Source organism: Arachis stenosperma, chromosome 4, assembly GCF_014773155.1.
Source record: "Arachis stenosperma cultivar V10309 chromosome 4, arast.V10309.gnm1.PFL2, whole genome shotgun sequence".
Lineage (NCBI taxonomy): Eukaryota > Viridiplantae > Streptophyta > Magnoliopsida > Fabales > Fabaceae > Arachis > Arachis stenosperma.
Window position 1 is genome coordinate 63212941 of NC_080380.1, and position 26032 is coordinate 63238972.

Here is a 26032-nt window from a genome sequence, read left to right on the forward strand (position 1 = left end):
ACCTGAAATCACAGAAAAACACACAAACTCATAGTAAAGTCCAGAAAAGTGAATTTTAACTAAAAACTAATAAAAATATACTAAGAACTCAACTAAATGTACTAAAAACATACTAAAAACAATGCCAAAAAGCGTACAAATTATCCGCTCATCACAACACCAAACTTAAATTGTTGCTTGCCCTCAAGCAACTAAAAATCAAATAAGATAAAAAGAAGAGAATATACTATAGACTCCAAATTATCAATGAAACTTAGCTCCAAATTAGATGAGCGGGACTAGTAGCTTTTTGCCTCCGAACAGTTTTGGCATCTCACTTTATCCTTTGAAATTCAGAATGATTGGCTTCTTTAGGAACTCAGAATCCAGATAGTGTTATTGATTCTCCTAGTTAAGTATGATGATTCTTGAACACAGCTACTTATTGAGTCTTGGCCGTGGCCCAAAGCACTCTGTCTTCCCGTATTACCAGCAGATACATACATGCCACAGACACATAATTGGGTGAACCTTTTCAGATTGTAACTCAGCTTTGCTAGAGTCCCCAATTAGAGGTGTCCAGGGTTCTTAAGCACACTCTTTTTGCCTTGGATCACAACTTTATTTCTTTCTTTTTCTTTCCTTTTCTCTTTCTCCTTTTTTTTTATATTCACTGCTTTTTCTTGCTTCAAGAATCATTTTTATGATTTTTCAGATCCTCAGTAACATGTCTCCTTTTTCATCATTCTTTCAAGAGCCAACAATTTTAACATTCATGAACAACAAATTCAAAAGACATATGCACTGTTCAAGCATACATTCAGAAAACAAAAAGTATTGTCACCACATCAAACTAATTAAGCTAGTTTTAAAGATGAATTCAAAATCCTGTACTTCTTGTTCTTTTGTGATAAAAACAGTTTTCATTTAAGAAAGGTGATGGATTCATAGGACATTCATAACTTTAAGGCATAGACACTAAGACACTAATGATCATAAGACACAAACATGGATAACATAAAGCACAATTTTCGAAAAACAAGAAAATAATAGAACAAGGAGATTAAAGAACGGGTCCACCTTAGTGTTGGCGGCTTGTTCTTCCTCTTGGATGTCTTATGGAGTGCTTGAGCTTCTCAATGTCTCTTCCTTGTCTTTGTTGCTCCTCTCTCATGATTCTTTGATCTTCTCTAATTTCATGGAGGAGAATGGAGTGATCTTGGTGCTCCACCCTTAGTTGTCCCATGTGGGAACTCTATTCTCCTAGGGAGGTGTTGATTTGCTCCCAATAGTTTTGTGGAGGAAAGTGCATCCCTTGAGGTATCTCAGGGATTTCATGATGAGTAGGATCTCTTGTTTGCTCCATCCTGTTCTTAGTGATGGGCTTGAGGTCATGCCTTCTCAGTTGAACCGACTTTCCTCTTGAATCTCTCTTCCATTGAGCGCCCTCTTCACAAATGTCAGTGAGGACTTGGTCCAACCTTTGATCAAAGTTGACCCTTCTTGAGTTTGAAAGGGACCTCGGGGATCACCTTCTTCAAGGCCACAACTTCATAAAAGTGGTCTTGATGCACCCTTGAGATGAATATCTCCATCTCCCATGACTCGGAGGTGGAAGCTTTTGCCTTCCCTTTCCTCTTTCTAGAGGTTTCTCCGGCCTTGGATGCCATAAATGGTTATGGAAAAACAAAAAGCAATGCTTTTACCACACCAAACTTAAAAGGTTTGCTTGTCCTCGAGCAAAAGAAGAAAGAAGAGAGTAGAAGAAGAAGAAATGAGGAGGAAGGGAATGGCTTTGTGTTCGGCCTAAGAGGGGGAGAAGTGGTGTTTAGGTTGTGTGAAAATGAAGGGGTGAAGAAGGGTTTATGGGGAAGAGGTGTTGATGTGATTGGTGAATGGGTGAAGAAGAAGAGAGAGGGTGGTGGGGTAGGTGGGGATCCTGAGGTGTCAAGGAAAAGTCATCCCTGCACCAAATGGCATGCAAAAACACGTTTTGAGCCAATTCTGGCATTAAACGCCGGGCTGGTGCCCATTTCTGGCGTTTAACGCCAGGTTCTTGCCCTTTCCTGGCGTTTAACGCCAGTCTGGTGCCCCTTTCTGGCGTTAAACGCCCAGAATGGTGCCAGACTGGGCGTTAAACGCCCACCTGCTAACCTTACTGGCGTTTAAACGCCAGTAGGTTCTTCCTCCAATGTGTGTTGTTTTTCTTCCTGTTTTTCATTCTGTTTTTGCTTTTTCAATTGATTTTGTGACTTCTCATGATCATCAACCTACAAAAAACATAAAATAACAAAGAGAAATAGATAAAATATAACATTAGGTTGCCTCCCAACAAGCGCTTCTTTAATGTCAGTAGCTTGACAGAGGGCTCTCATGGAGCCTCACAGATGCTCAGAGCAATGTTGGAACCTCCCAACACCAAACTTAGAGTTTGAATGTGGGGGTTCAACACCAAACTTAGAGTTTGATTGTGGCCTCCCAACACCAAACTTAGAGTTTGACTGTGGGGGCTCTGTTTGACTCTGTTTTGAGAGGAGCTCTTCATGCTTCCTCTCCATGGTGACAGAGGGATATCCTTGAGCCTTAAACACAAAGGATTCTTCATTCACTTGAATGATCAGTTCACCTCTATCAACATCAATCACAGCCTTAGCTGTGGCTAGGAAGGGTCTGCCAAGGATGATGGATTCATCCATGCACTTCCCAGTCTCTAGGACTATGAAATCAGCAGGGATGTAATGGTCTTCAATCTTCACCAAAACATCCTCTACAAGTTCATGAGCTTGTTTTCTTGAGTTGTCTGCCATCTCTAGTGAGATTCTTGCAGCTTGTACCTCAGAGATCCCTAGCTTCTCCATTACAGAGAGAGGCATGAGGTTTACACTTGACCCTAAGTCACACAGAGCCTTCTTGAAGGTCATGGTGCCTATGGTACAAGGTATTGAAAACTTCCCAGGATCTTGTCTCTTTTGAGGTAATTTCTGCCTAGACAAGTCATCCAGTTCTTTGGTGAGCAAAGGAGGTTTGTTCTCCCAAGTCTCATTTCCAAATAACTTGTCATTTAGCTTCATGATTGCTCCAAGGTATTTAGCAACTTGCTCTTCAGTGACATACTCATCCTCTTCAGAGGAGAAATACTCATCAGAGCTCATGAAAGGCAGAAGTAAGTCCAATGGAATCTCTATGGTCTCATTTTGAGCCTCAGATTCCCATGGTTCCTCATTAGGGAACTCATTGGAGGTTAGTGCACGCCCATTGAGGTCTTCCTCAGTGGCGTTCACTTCCTCTCCTTCCTCTCCAAATTCGGCCATGTTGATGGCCTTGCACTCTCCTTTTGGATTTTCTTCTGTATTGCTTGGAAGAGTACTAGGAGGGAGTTCAGTAATTTTCTTGCTCAGTTGTCCCACTTGTGCCTCCAAATTCCTAATGGAGGACCTTGTTTCAGTCATGAAACTTTGAGTGGTTTTGATTAGATCAGAGATCATGGTTGCTAAGTCAGAGGGGTTCTGCTTAGAATTTTCTGTCTGTGGCTGAGAAGATGATGGAAAAGGCTTACTATTGCTAAACCTGTTTCTTCCACCATTATTGTTGTTGAAACCTTGTTGAGGTCTCTGTTGATCCTTCCATGAGAAATTTGGATGATTTCTCCATGAAGAATTATAGGTGTTTCCATAGGGTTCTCCTAGGTAATTCACCTCTTCCATTGAAGGGTTCTCAAGATCATAGGCTTCTTCTTCAGATGAAGCATCCTTAGTACTGCTTGGTGCATTTTGCATTCCAGACAGACTTTGAGAAATCAATTTGACTTGTTGAGTCAATATCTTGTTCTGAGCCAGAATGGCATTCAGAGTATCAATCTCAAGAACTCCTTTCTTCTGATTTGTCCCATTGTTCACAGGATTCCTTTCAGAAGTGTACATGAATTGGTTATTTGCAACCATTTCAATGAGCTCTTGAGCTTCTGTAGGCGTCTTCTTCAGATGAAGAGATCCTCCAGTAGAGCTATCCAAAGACATCTTGGATAGTTCAGAGAGACCATCATAGAAAATACCTATGATGCTCCATTCAGAAAGCATGTCAGAAGGACATTTTCTGATCAATTGCTTGTATCTTTCCCAAGCTTCATAGAGGGATTCACCATCCTTCTGTCTGAAGGTTTGGACTTCCACTCTAAGCTTACTCAATTTTTGAGGTGGAAAGAACTTTGCCAAGAAGGCATTGACTAGCTTTTCCCATGAGTCCAGGCTTTCTTTAGGTTGTGAGTCCAACCATGTCCTAGCTCTGTCTCTTATAGCAAACGGGAATAGCATAAGTCTATAGACCTAAGGGTCAACCCCATTAGTCTTAACAGTGTCACAGATTTGCAAGAATTCAGCTAAAAACTGATGAGGATCTTCCAATGGAAGTCCATGGAACTTGCAATTCTGTTGCATTAGAGAAACTAATTGAGGCTTAAGCTCAAAGGTGTTTGCTCCAATGGCAGGGATAGAGATGCTTCTCCCATAGAAGTCGGGAGTAGGTGCAGTAAAGTCACCCAGCACCTTCCTTGCATTGTTGGCATTGTTGTTGTTTTCGGCTGCCATGGGTTCTTCTTCTTTGAAGAATTCGGTTAGGTCCTCTACGGAGAATTGTGCCTTAGCTTCTCTTAGCTTTCGTTTCAAGGTCCTTTTAGGTTCAGGGTCAGCTTCAACAAGAATGCCTTTGTCTTTGTTCCTACTCATATGAAAGAGAAGAGAACAAGAAAAATGTGGAATCCTCTATGTCACAGTATAGAGATTCCTTGAGGTGTCAGAGGAAAAGAAAAATAGAAGAAAAAGGTAGAAGAATTCGAACTTTAATCAAATAGAGTTCGAATTGTGCATTGAAGAGGAGTGATACTCCATAAATAGAAGGATGTGAGAAGAGGGGAAGAAATTTCGAAAATTAAGTAAAAAGATTTTAAAAACATTTTGAAAAACTTTAATTTGATTTTCGAAAATCAAGAGTGAGAAAGAGATCAAGTAATTTTTGAAAAAGATTTTGAAATTAGAAGTTAAAAAGATATGATTGAAAATTATTTTAAAAAAAATGTGATTAAAAAATATGATTGAAAAGTTATGGTTTTTGTTCCGGGGGTTACCTGAAACGCGTAGCTCGGTCGTCTGGAGATGCCCGAGGTGGGGGTCAGGGACCCGAGCTGGGTGTGTTGGCGGTTGGTGGTTGTACCTGCAATGACACTCCGATGCTTAAGTTAGCATGGGTCCAAGCAGATATGTGTAGAATGTGGAATGAATGCCATACCTGGGTGCTCCAGTGTATTTATAGTAGTTGGTCGTGATCTTCCCTGGATAAGATATTCTTATCTTATCTTATCTTATCTTTTGGGAGTTTTACCTCTATCTTTGTGGAACCGCCTTTCCTAGGCCTTTTCGGCCTTTAGGTTTTGGGCTGCGTTCCTTTTGATGGGCCTTTCTTTAGCTTTATTGTCCGAGGTCCGACCTCAGGCGTGGGCCTTGGGACGAGGTCGGACCTTTCATGGATTTTGCCGAGTTGGAGGAGCTCGGTCAGGGTATGAACAGTGCCCCTGCCCGAGTTCGTCCTTTTTGGGAGGTCGAGCTCGGGCATAGTTGTTTTTCAAAATTCAAAAATGGCCGTTCCTGCATTTATTGCATTTTACCGTTTCTCCTCGATTTCCGTTCGGGCTCTGTGAAGGCATTATTTATTTGCTCCCTTCCTTTTTCTTTGTTTATTCTGTTCCTTCCTGTTTTTCTAAGTTTTCGCCATCTCTTTTTCGAGCACCGCTTCTTCTTTCTCTTTGTTTTTCTTCCCTGAATCTTTCCGTGCGTTTTTCCGGGGTTTCCTCTGTGCCGCCGTTTTCGTTCTCCTTGCTTCGGAGCTCGTCATTTTCTTTCTTTCTTCCAGGTTTGTTCCCGTCTCTTTTCTTTGTGCACATATGCTTTCTGTTCTTTTGTGTGGCTCTTTGTCTGTTTCTTCTTTCTTTATGCCTGGGTTGCCCCAAAAAGAGGCGCCGCCGTTGTTGTTTGTATATGGGGGGGCTCTTTTTTTGTTCTCTGGCGTTTTTGTTTTTGGGTTTTGCTGAATGGGTTTTTTGCTGTCTTCTCTATGTGATTTTTGCTTTGCTGTTGTATTTCTTCCTTGTAGGTAAAAAATTTTATGTCTCGAAAGGTTCTTCAAGCGATGTCGACCAAGATTCCAAGTGGTCTTGGTTGGGTAGACCCTCTTCCCCTAAAAGTCCCTTTTGTGGTAGATTCTGAATATTTGGCTAGGTTCCGTAGGCACTGTAGCATATGTGAGAATAGAGAGTCTGAGAGGGATTATGAACTAGTAGCCCCGGATTCCGAGGAGAGAGTGTGCTTCCCGCCTTTAGATAGTTTCGAGAAGCTCTTCTTTTATGCTTATGATTGTTTTTTCTCTAAGCTGAATGTCCGACTTCCCTTTACCGATCTGGAGTCCGAGGTGTTGTGGTCTTGTAACCTTGCCCCTACGCAGCTCCATCCGAATTCTTGGGCGTTTTTAAAGCTGTTTCAACTTTTGTGTCAGTTTTTGGGCGTCTCTCCCTCACTTGCTTTATTTTCCTATTTGTTTGTGTTGACGAAGCCGGGGTCGGGTGGAGGGAAGGTATCTTGGGTTTCTTTTAGGGCTAACCAGGGAAGGAAGTTTTGTACCCTCTATGATGAGTCCTTTCTTGATTTTAAGAATTTTTATTTCAAGGTCCGGGCTACTGGAGACGTCCGACCTTTCTTTCTAGATGAGAGTGGAGAGCCTTCTTTTCCTCTTTGTTGGTAGGAGAATGTAGTGTCTGCTAAGTATACTTTTGAGAGTCTGGATGAGGTGGAGCAGGCTTTTGTGGGTGTGGTGAGCAGTTTATGGGGTCGGGCACCTCACTTGGACACGAAGAAAATGTTGGGAGATCCAAGCCTTCTCCGTTCCGAGTTAGGTAGTTCCCGACCTCTTCGAGATTCATCTTTTCTTAGTATTTTGGTTTTGCTTGTTTTGGTGGAATTTCTGTTGTGGTAATCCTTTTCTTTTCATTTCTGCAGAGATGTCTTCTCAGGCGGATTCCATGAAGTTTCTTCGTCGGACGAAGAAATCTGTGGCTGCTCGAAATATCGAGGCTGTGGAGGCTTCTGCCCGATCTTCTCCGCAGAAGACTACTGTGGGTGTTCAGACTCGGTCGAAGACTATTCTGACTCCCCAGTTCCGAGCTATAAGTCAAGATCCTCCGACCTCCGGGCCTGCTACCTCTTCTCCTCCCCCGTTCTCGGGTCCTCCCCCCAAGAAGCAGAAGACCTCTCAAGAGCTTGCGGGTTTTAATGATAAGGATTTCGATGCTCTCGGTTGGATTGAACAGCATATTCTTCCTCAGACTTTTATCTCTACTGATGACGTGTCTATGGAGCATCATTTTCAATATATGGCGCGGAGTTGTGTTCGGATGGCCAGTCTTCATGCTGCTATTGCTCGGGAGTTCAAGAAATCCCCCATTGGCGCGACCAGCTCCCGACTTGAGAAGGCTCAGTCCGAGTTCGAGAAGATTAGTGAGCTGAAGGCTGCTAGGATTACGGAGCTGGAGGCCTCTTTGGAGAAGGAGAAAGCTAAAGCTACCGCGGCTGTGGCGGCAGCGAAAGCGTCCGAGGAGATGGCGAAGGCGGCGACGGAGAATTATACTCGGATATATGCCGAGCTTGTGGAGACAAGGGAGAAGTTGCAATCTGCTCAGGATGATTTTTACGAGCTGGAAGGCCATGTGGCTAAGGGTATGGATGCTATGTTCGAGAATTTGAAGGCTCAGGTCCGGGTTCTTGCTCCTGACCTGGATCTGAGCTTATTCAGTACGGATAACGTTGTTGTGGAGGGAAAGATTGTTCCTGCTCCCAATGAGGATGAGGTTCCGGTGTCCGATCCCAAGGTTCCGGTTGCGGACCCGACTTCACCTTTGGCCGGGGATGGATCTGGTGTGGGGGTTTCAGGCCGGGATGACGGTGCCGTTGATGCAGTCCCGATTTCTATGTTTCCTCCGCAGCCTTCTGTTGATGTGGAGTCCGGAAAGGACCTTGATCCTCTGTAATCTTTTTTTTGGTTTTTTGCCCGGGCTGTGGGCTCTTTTGCTTTTGGATGGTTTCTGTGAACGCTTTGGACACCTTTTTGCTTTTAGCTACTTGTAGTAACTTTTTAGCTTTATTATGCGGTGTTTTATTCGCGTTTTGACTTTTTGTTTCGCTTTTATGCTTTTTTAGTTGTTTTTGGATAACAACTTTTTTAGCTAGCGCTTTGAAACTTTGCTTTGCCTCTTCCTTTGATTTCGTTTTTTCGCTTGTACTTTTTAGTTGTTTTTGTATAGCAACTTTTTAGTAAGCGTTTTCGAAATCTTGGCTTTGCCTCTTCCTTTGATTTCGTTTTTTCACTTTGTACTTTTTAGTTGTTTTTGTATAGCAACTTTTTAGTAAGCGTTTTCGAAATCTTGGCTTTTGCCGCTTTAAGGCTTCTTTCTTGGATCCGGGTTTTTCCTCGGACCTCGGGTGTTCGAGTACTTCCCTTTGTTGGGTCGGACCTTGTCGTTGGTCGGCCTAAGTTATTTTTGTAATCTCTTTTTATTTGGCTTTTTGAACCTTTTCAGAGTTACTTTATAACTTCTCACATTAATTTGAACCTCGTCGCTTTATCTTTGCCGACCTTGTGCGGTCTTTTTGGCAAATGATTTTTTGTGTTTTGCCGAGCATAAATTAATGCGCCTTGGCGGGGTACTTTGATTTGTTTCATCATGAGGAAGAAGAAAAGAAAATAGAGAAATTTGATTAGTAAAAAAAAGAAAGAATATTTACAGAGTGTTTTACCCTTGACTAGGTCGGGTGTCTTACTTAACCGGGTGTCTCATTAAAAAACCCTTGTAGGGAAAAAGAGTACACCTCGGGTTAAGTTTTTCTAGCTGTAGTACCGTCTTAGATTACAGGCGTGCCAGGCCCTGGGCAGCTCATTGCCTTCTAGGTCGGATACTTTGTAATAGCCTGTCCCTAAGACTTCCGTTACCTTGTAGGGTCCTTTCCAATTTGCAGCTAGCTTTCCTTCTCCCGACTTTTGTGTTCCGATGTCATTTCGGATTAGAATCAGGTCGTGAATGGAGAAGCTTCACTTTATTACTTTCTGATTGTATCTGAGGGCCGTTCGCCGTTTTAAGGCTTCTTCTCGGATCCGGGCTCTTTCTCGGACCTCGGGGAGGAGGTCGAGTTCTTCCTTTTGTGCCTGCGGGTTACCTTCTTCGCTGTAGAAGATGACTCTGGGTGACCCTTCCTCTATTTCGATAGGAATCCTTGCCTCCATCCCGTAAGATAGTCGGAATGGCGATTCTCCCGTTGTAGAGTGTGGAGTTGTCCGATATGCCCATAGCACCTGGGGGATCTCTTCGGCCCATGCCCCTTTGGCTTCTTGGAGTCTCCGTTTTAACCCGGCCAAGATGACTTTATTTGCAGCTTCTGCTTGTCCATTGGCTTGCGGGTGCTCGACTGAGGTGAATTGTTGTTTGATTTTTAGTTCGGCCACCAAGTTCTGAAAACTTGTGTCCGTGAACTGTGTTCCATTGTCTGTTGTGATGGAGTAGGGGACTCCGAACCTTGTGACAATGTTTTTGTATAGGAATTTGCGACTTTTCTGAGCCGTAATGGCGGCTAAGGGTTCAGCTTCGATCCACTTTGTGAAGTAGTCGACCCCTACTATGAGGTATTTGACTTGCCCCGGTCCTTGGGGGAATGGGCCGAGTAGGTCAAGTCCCCATTTTGCGAAGGGCCATGGTGCGGTGATGCTGATAAGGTCTTCGGGTGGTGCTTTGTGAAAATTGGCGTGTTTTTGGCGGGGGGCATATTTTCACAAATTCCGTTGCGTCTCTTTGCAAGGTCGGCCAGTAGAACCCGGCTCGGACTACTTTCTTGGATAATGCCCGAGCTCCGAGATGGTTCCCACACATGCCTCCGTGGACTTCTTCGAGGACGCTCTTTGTTTCTGAGGTCGGGACGCATCTAAGGAGGGGGATTGAGAATCCTCTTCTGTATAATACGTCGTGAATTAGTGTATAATTCTGGGCGTCTTTCGTGAGTCTTTTAGCTTCCTTTCTTTCGGTGGGGAGGGTTCCCGACTTCAGGTAGTTGAGTATGGGGGTCATCCATCCTTGCTGTTGGTTGGATATATTTAGCGTTTCTTCCTCTCTTATCACGGAGGGAGATTGTAAGGTCTCCTGGAGGAGACTTCTGTTGTTGCCTCCGGGCTTGGTGCTGGCGAGCTTTGAGAGGGCGTCTGCCCGGGCGTTTTGTTCCCGAGGTATGTGCTGGATCTGTATTTCTGAAAAGTGGCGTAGTTGTGCTTGTGTTTGGTCCAGGTATTTTTTCATAGTTGGGTCTTTGGCCTGGTAGCTTCCATTTACTTGTGACGTGACGACCTGGGAGTCGCTGAAGATCGTGATTCTCTGGGCTCCGACTTCTTCGGCTAGTTTTAGGCCTGCTAGTAGGGCCTCGTATTCGGCTTGGTTGTTCGAAGCCTGGAACTCGAATTTTAGGGATAGTTCTATCCGCGTTTCTTGGTCGCTTTCGAGTATAACCCCTGCTCCACTTCCTGTTTTGTTTGAGGATCCGTCGACATACAGGTTCCATGAGAGTGGGGTTCCAGGGGTCTCAGTGTATTCTGCGACGAAGTCGGCTAGATACTGAGATTTTATGGCAGTCCGGGCTTCATAGTGGAGGTCGAACTCGGACAGTTCCACCGCCCATTGTAGGATTCGTCCTGCCAGGTCTGTTTTTTGTAGGATGTGTCTCATGGGTTGGTTTGTCCGGACTTTGATAGTGTGGGCTTGAAAGTAGGGACGGAGCCTCCGAGCTGTGAACACTAGGGCGTAGGCGAATTTTTCTATTTTCTGATAGTTTAATTCGGCCCCTTGTAGTGCCTTGCTTACAAAGTATATGGGGTGTTGTCCTTGGTCATTTTCTCGTGTTAATGCTGAAGCGACTGCTCGATGTCCGACCGAGAGGTATAGTACGAGCTCTTCCCCTTTTAAAGGTCGGGTTAGGATTGGTGGCTGCCCGAGGAATTCTTTGAATTCTTGAAAGGCTTTTTCACACTCCGGGGTCCATGAGAAGGGTTTCCCTTTCTTTAGGAGTGAGTAGAGAGGTAGTGATTTTATCGCTGATCCTGCCAAGAATCTTGATAGGGCGGCCAGCCTTCCATTCAGTTGTTGTACTTCTTTGACACACGTCGGGCTCTTCATATTGAGTATCGCTTGGCATTTGTCCGGGTTTGCTTCGATGCCCCTTTGAGTCAGCATGAAGCCTAAGAATTTTCCGGCTTCTGCGGCGAAGGTGCACTTCGTCGGGTTAAGTCTCATGTTGTTTTTTCTGAGGGTGTCGAAGACACTGGTAAGGTCGGTCAGCAGGTTTCTGTCTTCTTGTGTTTTTACCAGCATGTCATCGACGTACACCTCCAGTTGTAGTCCGATGTGCTCTGAGAACACTTTGTTCATTAGCCTCTGGTAGGTTGCCCCTGCGTTTTTCAGCCCGAAGGGCATTACTACGTAGCAGTAGTTTGCCCTCGGGGTTATGAACGAGGTTTTTTCTTGGTCGGGTCCGTACATCGGGATTTGATTGTATCCCGAGTATGCATCCATGAAGGAGAGATATCTATAGCCTGAGGCTGCGTCTACTAAGGCGTCGATGTTTGGTAGTGGATATGGGTCTTTGGGGCAGGCTTTGTTGAGATCCGTGTAATCGACGCACATCCTCCATTTTCCATTGGGCTTTTTCACCAGGACCACGTTTGCGAGCCATAGGGGGTATTTTACTTCCCTAATGAACCCTGCATCTAGTAGTGCTTGTACTTGTTCTTCTATTGCTTGCATGCGTTCGGGTCCGAGCTTCCTGCGTCTTTGTTGGACAGGTCGGGATCCCGGGTACACTGATAGCTTATGGCACATCAGGTCGGGGCTTATGCCTGGCATGTCGGAGGCTTTCCAGGCGAAGAGGTCGGAATTTTCTTTTAAGAGGGTTATGAGTTCCTCTTTTAGGCCTGCTTCGAGGTTTGCTCCTATGTTTGTTACTTTTTCAGATGTGTTCCCGATCTGGACTTTTTCGGTTTCTCCCTCTGGTTGCGGCCGAAGATCTTCTCGGGCTTGAACTCGCCCGAGTTCTATTGTGTTGATCTCTTTTCCTTTTAGGCTCAGGCTTTCGTTGTAACATCGCCGTGCTAGTTTTTGGTCGCCTTTTAGGGTAGCGATTCCTTTTGCGGTAGGGAACTTCATACAGAGGTGTGGGGTCGAGACTATAGCTGCCAGTCTATTTAGGGTTGGTCGCCCAATGAGGGCATTGTATTCTGAAGTGACGTCGACTATAATGTAGTCGATGTTTAATGTTTTAGATTGCTCGCCTCTTCCAAAGGTAGTGTGTAGCGAGACGTATCCTAAGGGATGAATTGGGGTATCCCCTAGCCCAAATAGGTCGGTGGGATAGGCCTTTAGTTCTTTTTCTTCAAGTCCGAGCTTGTCGAAGGCCGTTTTGAACAGGATATCCGCTGAGCTTCCCTGGTCAATCAGGGTTCGATGTAAGTTGGCGTTTGCTAGGATAATGGTGATTACCATTGGATCGTCGTGCCCGGGTATTATCCCTTGAGCATCTTCTCGGGTAAACGAGATAGTAGGTAGTTCGGGCAGGGGACTGTCTTCTCGGACGTGGTAGACTTCTTTGAGGTGTCTTTTTCGCGAGGATTGGGATGTTCCTCCGCCTGCAAACCCTCCATTTATCATGTGAACGTGCCTTTCGGGGGTTCGTGGGGTTTGTTCGGCCCGATCTTCGTTATCTCCCCGCCTCCTCTTCCTTGTCTCTTCTCCCTTCTCTGCTATGTATCTGTCTAGTTTTCCTTCTCTGGCTAGCTTTTCTATAACGTTTTTTAGGTCGTAGCAGTCGTTAGTAGAATGACCGTAGAGCTTGTGATATTCACAGTATTCGGACCGATCTCTCCCCGCTCTCTTGTGTTTTAAAGGTCGGGGCGGTGGAATTTTTTCGGTGTGGCATACTTCTCTGTAGACGTCTACCAGGGAGACTCGGAGGGGGGTGTAGTTGTGGTACTTCCGTGGCTTGTCCGAGTTGGGTTCTTCTTTCTTCTTCTGTTCCCGATCTCGATCTCGGAGTGGGTAGGTTGATTCCTTCCTAGAAGAGTCTCTTAGCTGGGAGGTTTCCTCCATGTTGATATATTTTTCTGCCCGCTCCTGTACCTCGTATAGGGAGGTCGGGTATCGTTTGGATAGGGATTGGCTAAACGGTCCCTCTTTTAGGCCGTTTGCTAGTCCCATGATGGCCGCTTCAGTGGGCAAGTGTTGTATGTCCAGGCAGGCTTTGTTGAATCGCTCCATGTATTCTCGGAGAGTTTCTTGGTTACCTTGTTTGATCCCGAGTAGACTTGGGGCGTGTTTTGCCTTGTCCTTTTGAATGGAGAACCTTGTTAGGAATTTTTCGGTTAGGTCTTCGAAGCTGGTGATTGATCTTGGTGGCAGGTTGTCGAACCACTTCATGGCTGACTTGGTGAGAGTGGTGGGGAAGGCTTTGCACCGAATCGCGTCGGAGGCGTCAACTAGGTACATTCTGCTTCTGAAGTTGCTGAGGTGGTGACTTGGATCGGTGGTGTCGTCGTAGAGATCCATATCGGGTGGTTTGAAGTTTCGCGGTACCTTCTCCTTCATGATCTCTTGCGTGAAGGGATCATGGCTGTCTTTGGGGGTGGTGTCGCGTTCTGTCCGATCTTTCAGGTTGGCCTCTATTTTTCGCAGTTTTTCTTCTAATTCTCTGCGCTTGCGAGCCTCCCTTCTCAGATCTTGTTCAGTTTCTTTTTGCTTCTTTATGTCCTCTTCGAGTTGTTTCAGTCGGTTTTGTTGTGCCCGGACTGCTTCTAGAATTTCCGAGCTCTTTTCTTTTTCGGGATTTTGTGGATCCTTGTTTGGGAGTGATGTCTTTGGGCGATTCTGTTTGTTTCCTCCTGGAGTGCGTGGTGACAGAGGGCTGTCCGGTCGTTCTCCGGTGTCAACTTCCTCCTCTTGTTTTGATGCAGCGTGGTCATTGTTGAGAGGGTCGTCCGCCATGGTAAAGGGATGACTTCCAGGTCCCCGGCAACGGCGCCAATGTTCCGGGGGTTACCTGAAACGCGTAGCTCGGTCGTCTGGAGATGCCCGAGGTGGGGGTCAGGGACCCGAGCTGGGTATGTTGGCGGTTGGTGATTGTACCTGCAATGACACTCCGATGCTTAAGTTAGCATGGGTCCAAGCAGATATGTGTAGAATGTGGAATGAATGCCATACCTGGGTGCTCTAGTGTATTTATAGTAGTTGGTCGTGATCTTCCCTAGATAAGATATTCTTATCTTATCTTATCTTTTGGGAGTTTTACCTCTATCTTTGTGGAACCGCCTTTCCTAGGCCTTTTCGGCCTTTAGGTTTTGGGCTGCGTTCCTTTTGATGGGCCTTTCTTTAGCTTTATTGTCCGAGGTCCGACCTCAGGCGTGGGCCTTGGGACGAGGTCGGACCTTTCATGGATTTTGCCGAGTTGGAGGAGCTCGGTCAGGGTATGAACAGTTTTAAAGAGATATGATTGAAAAGATATGATTTGAAAACAATTTTAAAAAGATTTGATTTTTTTTAAAAAAAATTAATGACTTGCCTAACAAGAAAAGATATGATTCAAACATTAAACCTTTCTCAACAGAAAAGGCAACATTCTTGAAATGTTCAATCAAATCATTAATTGTTAGCAAGTATCTTTGAAAAAGGAAAGAAATTGGTTTTGAAAAAGGTTTGATTGAAAAGATTTGATTTGAAAAAGATTTGATTTTGAAAAACATTGAAAACTTGAAAAAATTTGATTTGAAAACAGAATCTTCCCTCTTGTGCCATCCTGGCGTTAAACGCCCAGAATGGTGCACATTCTGGCGTTTAACGCCCAATGTACTACCTTTTTGGGCGTTAAACGCCCAACCAGGCACCCTGGCTGGCGTTTAAACGCCAGTCTGTCCTTCTTCACTGGGCGTTTTGAACGCCCAGCTTTTTCTGTACAATTCCTCTGCAGTGTGTTCTGAATCTTCAATTCTCTGTAATATTGACTTGAAAAGACATAAATTAAAAATATTTTTGGATTTTTAATAATAAGGAATAATCAAAATGCAACTAAAATCAAATAACAATGCATGCAAGACACCAAACTTAGCAGTTTGTATACTACTGACACTAACAACATGAGAATGCATATGAGAAACACAAAACACTCAAGTCAATAGAATTCAAAGATCAGAGCAATGAAATCATCAAGAACAACTTGAAGATCAATGAAGACACATGCATGAATGTAATAAGAACAGAAAGATGCAATTGACACTAAACTTAAGATGAGACTCTAGACTCAAACAAGAAATATTTTTGGATTTTATGATTTTGTAAAATTTTTTTTTTTGGATTTTTCGAAAATTAAGTGGAAAAGAAAATAAAGGTATCAAAATTCTTAATGAGAATTCTAGGAATCATGCAATGTTAGTCTAAAGCTTTAGTCTAAAGAAATTAGACATGGCTAGCCAAGCTTCAGCAAGACATTGCATTCAAGAGCTAAATTGATGAGAATCAATCAGCTTTGGTGATGATAAGAACATCACCTTGAAACACTAGAATTCATTCTTAAGAACTCTGAAGAAAAAAAAATACCTAATCTAAGCAACAAGATGAACCGTCAGTTGTCCATACACGAAACAATCCCCGGCAACGGCGCCAAAAACTTGGTGCGCGAAATTGTCATCACTACAACTTCGCACAACTAACCAGCAAGTGCACTGGGTCGTCCAAGTAATAAACCTTACGCGAGTAAGGGTCGATCCCACGGAGATTGTTGGTATGAAGCAAGCTATGGTCACCTTGTAAATCTTAGTCAGGCAGACTCAAATGGGTATAGATGATGAATAAAACATAAAGATAAAGATAGAGATACTTATGTAAATCATTGGTGAGAGCTTCAGATAAGCGTATGAAGATGCTTGTCCCTTCCGTCTCTCTGCTTTCCTACTGTCTTCATCCAATCCTTCTTACTCCTTTCCATGGCAAGCTGTATGCAAGGGTTTCACTGTTGTCAGTGGCTACCTACCATCCTCTCAGTGGAAATGTTCAACGCACCCTGTCACGGCATGGCTATCCATCTGTCGGTTCTCGATCAGGCCGGAATAGAATCCATTGATTCTTTTGCGTCTGTCACTAACGCCCCGCCTTCAGGAGTTTGAAGCACGTCACAGTCATTCGATCATTGAATCCTACTCAGAATACCACAGACAAGGTTAGACCTTCCGGATTCTCTTGATTGCCGCCATCAGTTCTTGCCTATACCACTGTTCATACCCTGACCGAGCTCCTCCAACTCGGCAAATCTATGAAAGGTCCGACCTCGTCCTAAGGCCCACGCCTAGAGGTCGGACCTCGGACAACAAAGCAAGGAAGGCCCATCAAAAGGAACGCAGCCCAAAACCCAAAGGCCGAAAAGGCCTAGCAAAGGCGGTTCCACAAAGATAGGGATAAAACTCCCGAAAGATAAGATAAGATAAGAATATCTTATCCAGGGAAGATCACAGCCAACTACTATAAATACACTGGAGCACCCAGGTATGAGATACATTCCACATTCTACACATATCTGCTTGGACCCATGCTAACTTAAGCATCGGAGTGTCATTGCAGGTACAACCACCAGCCGCCAACACATCAAGCTCGGGTCCCTGACCCCCACCTCGGGCATCTCCAGACGACCGAGCTACACGTTTCAGGTAACCCCCGGAACATTGGCGCCGTTGCCGGGGACCTGGAAGTCATCCCTCTACCATGGCGGACGACCCACTCAACAATGACCACGCCACATCAGAACAAGAGGAGGAAGTTGACACCGGAGAACGACCGGGGAGCCCTCTATCACCACGCACCCCAGGAGGAAACAAACAGAATCGCCCAAAGACAATCACTCCCAAACAAGGATCCACGAAATCCCGAAAAAGAAAAAAGCTCGGAAATTCTAGAAGCAGTCCGGGCACAACAAAACCGACTGAAACAACTCGAAGAGGACATAAAGAAGCAGAAAGAAACGGAACAAGATCTGAGAAGGGAGGCTCGCAAGCGCAGAGAATTAAAAGAAAAACTGCGGAAAATAGAGGCCAACCTAAAAGACCGAACAGAACGCGGCACCACCCCCGAAGGCAACCATGATCCCTTCACGCGAGAGATCATGAAGGAGAAAGTACCACGAAACTTCAAACCACCCGACATGGATCTCTACGATGGCACCACCGACCCAAGTCACCACCTCAGCAACTTCAGAAGCAGAATGTACCTAGTCGACGCCTCCGACGCGATTCGGTGCAAAGCCTTCCCCACCACTCTCACTAAGTCAGCCATGAAGTGGTTCGACAATCTGCCACCAAGATCAATCACCAGCTTCGAAGACCTAACCAAAAAATTCCTAACAAGGTTCTCCATTCAAAAGGACAAGGCAAAACATGCCCCCAGTCTACTCGGGATCAAACAAGGTAACCAAGAAACTCTCCGAGAATACATGGAGCAATTCAACAAAGCCTGCCTGGACATACAACACTTGCCCACTGAAGCAGCCATTATGGGACTAGCAAACGGCCTAAAAGAGGGACCGTTTAGCCAATCCCTATCCAAACGATACCCGACCTCTCTATACGAGGTACAGGAGCGGGCAGAAAAATATATCAACATGGAGGAAACCTCCCAGCTAAGAGACTCTTCTAGGAAGGAATCAACCTACCCACTTCGAGATCGAGATCGGGAACAGAAGAAGAAAGAAGAACCCCACTCGGACAAGCCACGGAAGTACCACAACTACACCCCCTTCCGAGTCTCCCTGGTAGACGTCTACAGAGAAGTATGCCACACCGAAAAAATTCCACCGCCCCGACCTCTAAAACACAAGAGAGCGGGGAGAGATCGGTCCGAATACTGTGAATATCACAAGCTCTACGGTCATTCTACTAACGACTGCTACGACCTAAAAAATGTTATAGAAAAGCTAGCCAGAGAAGGAAAACTCGACAGATACATAGCAGAGAAAGGAGAAGAGACCAGGAAGAGGAGGCGGGGAGATAACGAAGATCGGGCCGAACCAACCCTGCGAACCCCTGAAAGACACGTTCACATGATAAATGGAGGTTTTGCAGGCGGAGGAACATCCAGATCCTCGCGAAAAAGACACCTCAAAGAAGTCTATCACGTCCGAGAAGACAACCCCCTGCCCGAATTACCTACTATCTCATTTACCCGAGAAGATGCTCAAGGGATAATACCCGGGCACGATGATCCAATGGTAATCACCATTATCCTAGCAAACGCCAACTTACATCGAACCCTGATTGACCAGGGAAGCTCAGCAGACATCCTGTTCAAAGCGGCCTTCGACAAGCTCGGACTTGAAGAGAAAGAGCTAAAGGCCTACCCCACCGACTTATTTGGGCTAGGGGACACCCCGATCCATCCCTTAGGATACATCTCGCTATACACTACCTTCGGAAGAGGCGAGCAATCCAAAACGTTAAGCATCGACTACATTATAGTCGACGTCACTTCAGCATACAATGCCCTCATTGGGCGACCAACCCTAAACAGACTGGCAGCCATAGTCTCGACCCCACACCTCTGTATGAAATTCCCTACCGCAAAGGGAATCGCTACCCTAAAAGGCGACCAAAAATTAGCGCGGCGATGCTACAACGAAAGCCTGAGCCTAAAAGGGAAAGAGGTCAACACGATAGAACTCGGACGAGTTCAAGCCCGAGAAGATCTTCGGCCACAACCAGAGGGAGAAACCGAAAAAGTCCAGATTGGGAACACACCTGAAAAAATAACAAACATAGGAGCAAACCTCAAAACGGGCCTAAAAGAGGAACTCATAAACCTCTTAAAGGAGAATTCCGACCTCTTCGCCTGGAAAGCCTCCGACATGCCAGGCATAAGCCCCGACCTGATGTGCCATAAACTATCAGTTTACCCGGGATCCCGACCTGTCCAACAAAGACGTCGGAAGCTCGGACCCGAGCGCATGCAAGCAATAGAAGAACAAGTACAAGCATTACTAGATGCAGGGTTCATTAGGGAAGTAAAGTACCCCCTATGGCTCGCAAACGTGGTCCTGGTAAAAAAGCCCAACGGAAAATGGAGGATGTGCGTCGATTACACAGACCTCAACAAAGCCTGCCCCAAAGACCCATATCCACTACCAAACATCGACGCCTTAGTAGACGCAGCCTCAGGTTACATATATCTCTCCTTCATGGACGCATACTCAGGGTACAATCAAATCCCGATGTACGGACCCGACCAAGAAAAGACCTCGTTCATAACCCCAAGGGCAAACTACTGCTACGTAGTAATGCCCTTCGGACTGAAGAACGCAGGGGCAACCTACCAGAGGCTAATGAACAAAGTGTTCTCAGAGCACATCGGACTACAGCTAGAGGTGTACGTCGACGACATGCTAGTAAAGACACAAGAAGACAGAAACTTGCTGACCGACCTCACCAGCGTCTTCGGCACCCTCAGAAAACACAACATGAGACTTAACCCGACAAAGTGCACCTTCGCCGCAGAAGCCGGAAGGTTCTTAGGCTTCATGCTAACTCAAAGGGGCATCGAAGCGAACCCGGATAAATGCCAAGCAATACTCAATATGAAGAGCCCGACGTGTGTCAAAGAAGTACAACAACTGAATGGAAGGCTAGCCGCCCTATCAAGATTCTTGGCAGGATCCGCGATAAAATCACTACCTCTCTACTCGCTCCTAAAGAAAGGGAAACCCTTCTCATGGACCCCGGAGTGCGAAAAAGCCTTCCAAGAATTCAAGGAATTCCTCGGGCAGCCACCAATCCTAACCCGACCTATAAAAGGAGAAGAACTCGTACTATATCTCTCGGTTGGACATCGAGCAGTCGCCTCAGCGTTAATACGCGAAAATGACCGAGGACAACACCCCATATACTTTGTAAGCAAGGCACTACATGGGGCCGAATTAAACTATCAGAAGATAGAAAAATTCGCCTACGCCCTAGTGTTCACAGCTCGGAGGCTCCGTCCCTACTTTCAAGCCCACACCATCAAAGTCCGGACAAACCAACCCATGAGACACATCCTGCAAAAAACGGACCTAGCAGGACGAATACTACAATGGGCGGTAGAACTGTCCGAGTTCGACCTCCACTATGAAGCCCGGACTGCCATAAAATCTCAGTATCTAGCCGACTTCATCGCAGAATACACTGAGACCCCTGGAACCCCACTCTCATGGAACCTGTATGTCGACGGGTCCTCAAACAAAACAGGAAGCGGAGTCGGGGTTATACTCGAAAGCGACCAAGGAACGCGGATAGAACTATCCCTAAAATTCGAGTTCCAGGCTTCGAACAACCAAGCCGAATACGAGGCCCTACTAGCAGGTCTAAAGCTAGCCGAAGAGGTCGGAGCCCAAAAAATCACGATCTTCAGCGACTCCCAGGTCGTCACGTCACAAGTAAATGGAAGCTACCAGGCCAAAGATCCAACTATGAAAAAATACCTGGACCAAACACAGGCACAATTACGCCACTTTTCAGAAATACAGATCCAGCACATACCTCGGGAACAAAACGCCCGAGCAGACGCCCTCTCAAAGCTCGCCAGCACCAAGCCCGGAGGTAACAACAGAAGTCTCCTCTAGGAAACCTTACAATCTCCCTCCGTGATCAGAGAGGAAGAAACGCTAAATATATCCAACCAACAGCAAGGATGGATGACCCCCATACTCAACTACCTGAAGTCGGGAACCCTCCCCATCGAAAGGAAGGAAGCTAAAAAACTCACGAAAGACGCTCAGAATTACACACTAATTCACGACGTATTATACAGAAGAGGATTCTCAAACCCCCTCCTTAGGTGCGTCCCGACCTCAGAAACAAAGAGCGTCCTCGAAGAAGTCCACGGAGGCATGTGCGGGAACCATCTCGGAGCTCGGGCATTATCCAAAAAAGTAGTCCGAGCCGGGTTCTACTGGCCGACCTTGCAAAGAGACGCAACGGAATTTGTGAAAATATGCCCCCCTGCCAAAAACACGCCAATTTTCACAAAGCACCACCCGAAGACCTTATCAGCATCACCGCACCATGGCCCTTCGCAAAATGGGGACTTGACCTACTCGGCCCGTTTCCCCAAGGACCGGGGCAAGTCAAATACCTCATAGTAGGGGTCGACTACTTCACCAAGTGGATCGAAGCTGAACCCTTAGCCACCATTACGGCTCAGAAAAGTCGCAAATTCCTATACAAAAATATTGTCACAAGGTTCGGAGTCCCCTACTCCATCACAACAGACAATGGAACACAGTTCACGGACACCAGTTTTCAGAACTTGGTGGCCGAACTAAAAATCAAACAGCAATTCACCTCAGTCGAGCACCCACAAGCCAATGGACAAGCAGAGGCTGCAAATAAAGTCATCTTGGCCGGGTTAAAACGGAGACTCCAAGAGGCCAAAGGGGCATGGGCCGAAGAGCTCCCCCAGGTGCTATGGGCATATCGGACAACTCCACACTCTACAACGGGAGAATCGCCATTCCGACTAGCTTATGGGATGGAGGCAATGATTCCTGTCGAAATAGATGAAGGGTCACCCAGAGTCATCTTCTACAACGAAGAAGGTAACCCGCAGGCGCAAAAGGAAGACCTCGACCTCCTCCCCGAGGTCCGAGAAAGGGCCCGGATCCGAGAAGAAGCCTTAAAACGGCGAACGGCCCTCAGATACAATCAGAAGGTAATAAAACGAAGCTTCTCCACTCACGACCTCATTCTAATCCGAAATGACATCAGAACACAAAAGTCGGGAGAAGGAAAGCTAGCCGCAAACTGGAAAGGACCCTACAAAGTAACAGAAGTCTTAGGAACAGGCTATTACAAGATATCCGACCTAGAAGGCAATGAGCTGCCCAGGGCCTGGCATGCCTGTAATCTAAGACGGTACTACAGCTAGAAAAATTTGACCCGAGGTGTACTCTTTTTCCCCTACAGGGGGTTTTTTAATGAGACACCCGGTCAAGTAAGGCACCCGACCTAGTCAAGGGTAAACACTCTGTAAATATTCTTTCTTTTTTAATACTAATCAAATCTTTCTATTTTCTTTTGTTCTTCCTCGTGATGAAACAAATCAAAGTACCCCGCCAAGGCGCATTAATTTATGCTCGACAAAACGCAAAAAATCATTTGCCAAAAAGACCGCACAAGGTCGGCAAAGATAAAGCGACGAGGTTCAAATTAATGTGAGAAGTTATAAAGTAACTCTGAAAAGGCTCAAAAAGCCAAATAAAAAGAGATTACAAAAATAACTTAAAAGGCCGACCAACGACAAGGTCGGACCCAACAAAGGGAAGTACTCGAACACCCGAGGTCCGAGGAAAAACCCGGATCCAGGAAAGAAGCCTTAAAGAGGCAAAGCCAAGATTTCGAAAACGCTTACTAAAAAAGTTGCTATGCAAAAACAACTAAAAAGTACAAGCGAAAAAACGAAATCAAAGGAAGAGGCAAAGCCAAGATTTCGAAAACGCTTACTAAAAAGTTGCTATACAAAAACAACTAAAAAGTACAAGCGAAAAAACGAAATCAAAGGAAGAGGCAAAGCCAAGATTTCGAAAACGCTTACTAAAAAAGTTGCTATGCAACTAAAAAGTACAAGCGAAAAAACGAAATCAAAGGAAGAGGCAAAGCCAAGATTTCGAAAACGCTTACTAAAAAAGTTGCTATACAAAAACAACTAAAAAGTACAAGCGAAAAAACGAAATCAAAGGAAGAGGCAAAGCAAAGTTTCAAAACGCTAGCTAAAAAAGTTGTTATCCAAAAACAACTAAAAAAGCATAAAAGCGGAACAAAAGTCAAAACACGAATAAAACACCACATAATAAAGCTAAAAAGTTACTACAAGTAGCTAAAAGCAAAAAGGTGTCCAAAGCGTTCACAGAAACCATCCAAAAGCAAAAGAGCCCACAGGCCGGGCAAAAAACTAAAAATAAAAGATTACAGAGGATCAAGGTCCTTTCCGGACTCCACATCAACAGAAGGCTGCGGAGGAAACATAGAAATCGGGACTGCATCAACGGCACCGTCATCCCGGCTTGAAACCTCCACGCCAGATCCATTCCCGACCAAGGGTGAAGTCGGGTCCGCAACCGGAACCTTAAGGTCGGACACCGGAACCTTGGGATCGGACACCGGAACCTCATCCTCATTGGGGGCAGGAACAATCTTTCCCTCCACAACGACGTTATCCGTACTAAATAAGCTCAGATCCAGGTCAGGAGCAAGAACCCGGACCTGAGCCTTCAAATTCTCGAACATAGCATCCATACCCTTAGCCACATGGCCTTCCAGCTCGTAAAAATCATCCTGAGCAGATTGCAACTTCTCCCTTGTCTCCATAAGCTCGGCATATATCCGAGTATAATTCTCCGTCGCCGCCTTCGCCATCTCCTCGGACGCTTTCGCTGCCGCCACAGCCGCGGTAGCTTTAGCTTTCTCCTTCTCCAAAGAGGCCTCCAACTCCGTAATCCTAGCAGCCTTCAGCTCACTAATCTTCTCGAACTCGGACTGAGCCTTCTCAAGTCGGGAGCTGGTCGCGCCAATGGGGGATTTCTTGAACTCCCGGGCAATAGCAGCATGAAGACTGGCCATCCGAACACAACTCCGCGCCATATACTGAAAATGATGCTCCATAGACACGTCATCAGTAGAGATAAAAGTCTGAGGGAGAATATGCTGTTCAATCCAACCGAGAGCATCGAAATCCTTATCATTAAAACCCGCAAGCTCTTGAGAGGTCTTCTGCTTCTTGGGGGGAGGACCCGAGAACGGGGGAGGAGAAGAGGTAGCAGGCCCAGAGGTCGGAGGATCCTGACTTATAGCTCGGAACTGGGGAGTCGGAATAGTCTTCGACCGAGTCTGAACACCCACGGTAGTCTTCTGCGGAGAAGATCGGGCAGAAGCCTCAGCCTCGATATTTCGAGCAGCCACAGACTTCTTCGTCCGACGAAGGAACTTCATGGAATCCGCCTGAGAAGACATCTCTGCAGAAATAAAAAGAAAAGGATTACCACAACAGAAATTCCACCAAAAACAAGCAAAACCAAAATACTAAAGAAGAAGAATCTCAGAGAGGTCGGGAAACTACCTAACTCGGAACGGAGAAGGCTTGGATCTCCCAACATTTTCTTCGTATCCAAGTGAGGTGCCTGACCCCATAAACTGCTCACCACACCCACAAAAGCCTGCTCAACCTCATCTAGACTCTCAAAAGTATACTTAGCAGACACTACATTCTCCTGCCAACAAAGAGGAAAAGAAGGCTCCCCACTCTCATCCAGAAAGAAAGGTCGGACGTCTCCAGTAGCCCGGACCTTGAAATAAAAGTTCTTGAAATCATGAAAGAACTCATCATAAAGGGTACAAAACTTCCTCCCCTGGTTAGCCCTAAAAGAGACCCAAGACACCTTACCTCCACCCGAACCCGGCTTCGTCAACACAAACAAGTAGGAAAAAAGAGAAATAGAGGGAGCGACGCCCAAAAACTGACACAAAAGTTGAAACAGCTTTAGAAACGCCCAAGAATTTGGATGGAGCTGCGTAGGGGCAAGGTTACAAGACCACAACACCTCGGACTCCAGGTCGGTAAAAGGAAGTCGGACACTCAGCTTAGAGAAAAAACAATCATAAGCATAAAAGAAGAGCTTCTCGGAACTATCTAAAGGCGGGAAGCAAACTCTCTCCTCGGAATCCGGGGCTACTAGTTCATAATCCCTCTCAGACTCCCTATTCTCACATATGCTACAGTGCCTACGGAACCTAGCCAAATATTCAGAATCTACCACAGAAGGGACTTTTAGAGGAAGAGGGTCTACCCAACCAAGACCACTTGGAATCTTGGTCGACATCGCTTGAAGAACCTTTCGAGACATAAAACTCTTACCTACAAAGAAGAAATACAACAGCAAGCAAAAATCACATAAAGCAGACAGCGAAAACCCGTTCAGCCAAGCAAGAAACAAAAATCCAAAAGAAAATGCGGCAACCCGGAACAAAGTACCAGAAAAACAAAAAGAGCCCCCCCATATACAAACAAAGCAATGGCGGCGCCTCTTTTTGGGGCAAACCAGGCATAAAGAAAGAAGAAACAGACAAAGAGCCACACAAAGGAACAGAAAGCATATGTGCACAAAGAAAAGAGACGGGAACAAACCTGGAAAAAAGAAAGAAGACGACGAGCTCCGAAGCAAGGAGAACGAAACGGCGACACAAAGGAAACCTCGGAAAGACGCACGGAAAGATAAGGGGAAGAAGAACAAAGAGAAAGAAGAAGCAGTGCTCGAAAAAAAAAGATGGCGAAAACTTAGAAAAGCAGGAAGGAACAAGAATAAACGAAGAAAAAGGAAGGGAGCAAATAAATAATGCCTTCACAGAGCCCGAACGAAAATCGAGGAGAAACGGTAAAATGCAATAAATGCAGGAACGACCATTTTTGAAATTTGAAAAAACAACTATGCCCGAGCTCGACCTCCCAAAAAGGACGAACTCGGGCAGGGGCACTGTTCATACCCTGACCGAGCTCCTCCAACTCGGCAAATCTATGAAAGGTCCGACCTCGTCCTAAGGCCCACGCCTAGAGGTCGGACCTCGGACAACAAAGCAAGGAAGGCCCATCAAAAGGAACGCAGCCCAAAACCCAATGGCCGAAAAGGCCTAGCAAAGGCGGTTCCACAAAGATAGGGATAAAACTCCCGAAAGATAAGATAAGATAAGAATATCTTATCCAGGGAAGATCACAGCCAACTACTATAAATACACTGGAGCACCCAGGTATGAGATACATTCCACATTCTACACATATCTGCTTGGACCCATGCTAACTTAAGCATCGGAGTGTCATTGCAGGTACAACCACCAGCCGCCAACACATCAAGCTCGGGTCCCTGACCCCCACCTCGGGCAT

The 26032-nt window shown here is 45.7% G+C and overlaps 1 non-coding gene across 1 annotated transcript; it reads left to right on the plus strand.

The window, feature by feature from the left end:
- The first annotated feature begins 4049 nt into the window (after positions 1 to 4049).
- On the plus strand, positions 4050 to 4157 carry LOC130977424 (small nucleolar RNA R71). The gene has a single exon (XR_009085114.1). It is a non-coding gene; the product is annotated as a small nucleolar RNA R71 (small nucleolar RNA).
- Positions 4158 to 26032: the final 21875 nt, after the last annotated feature.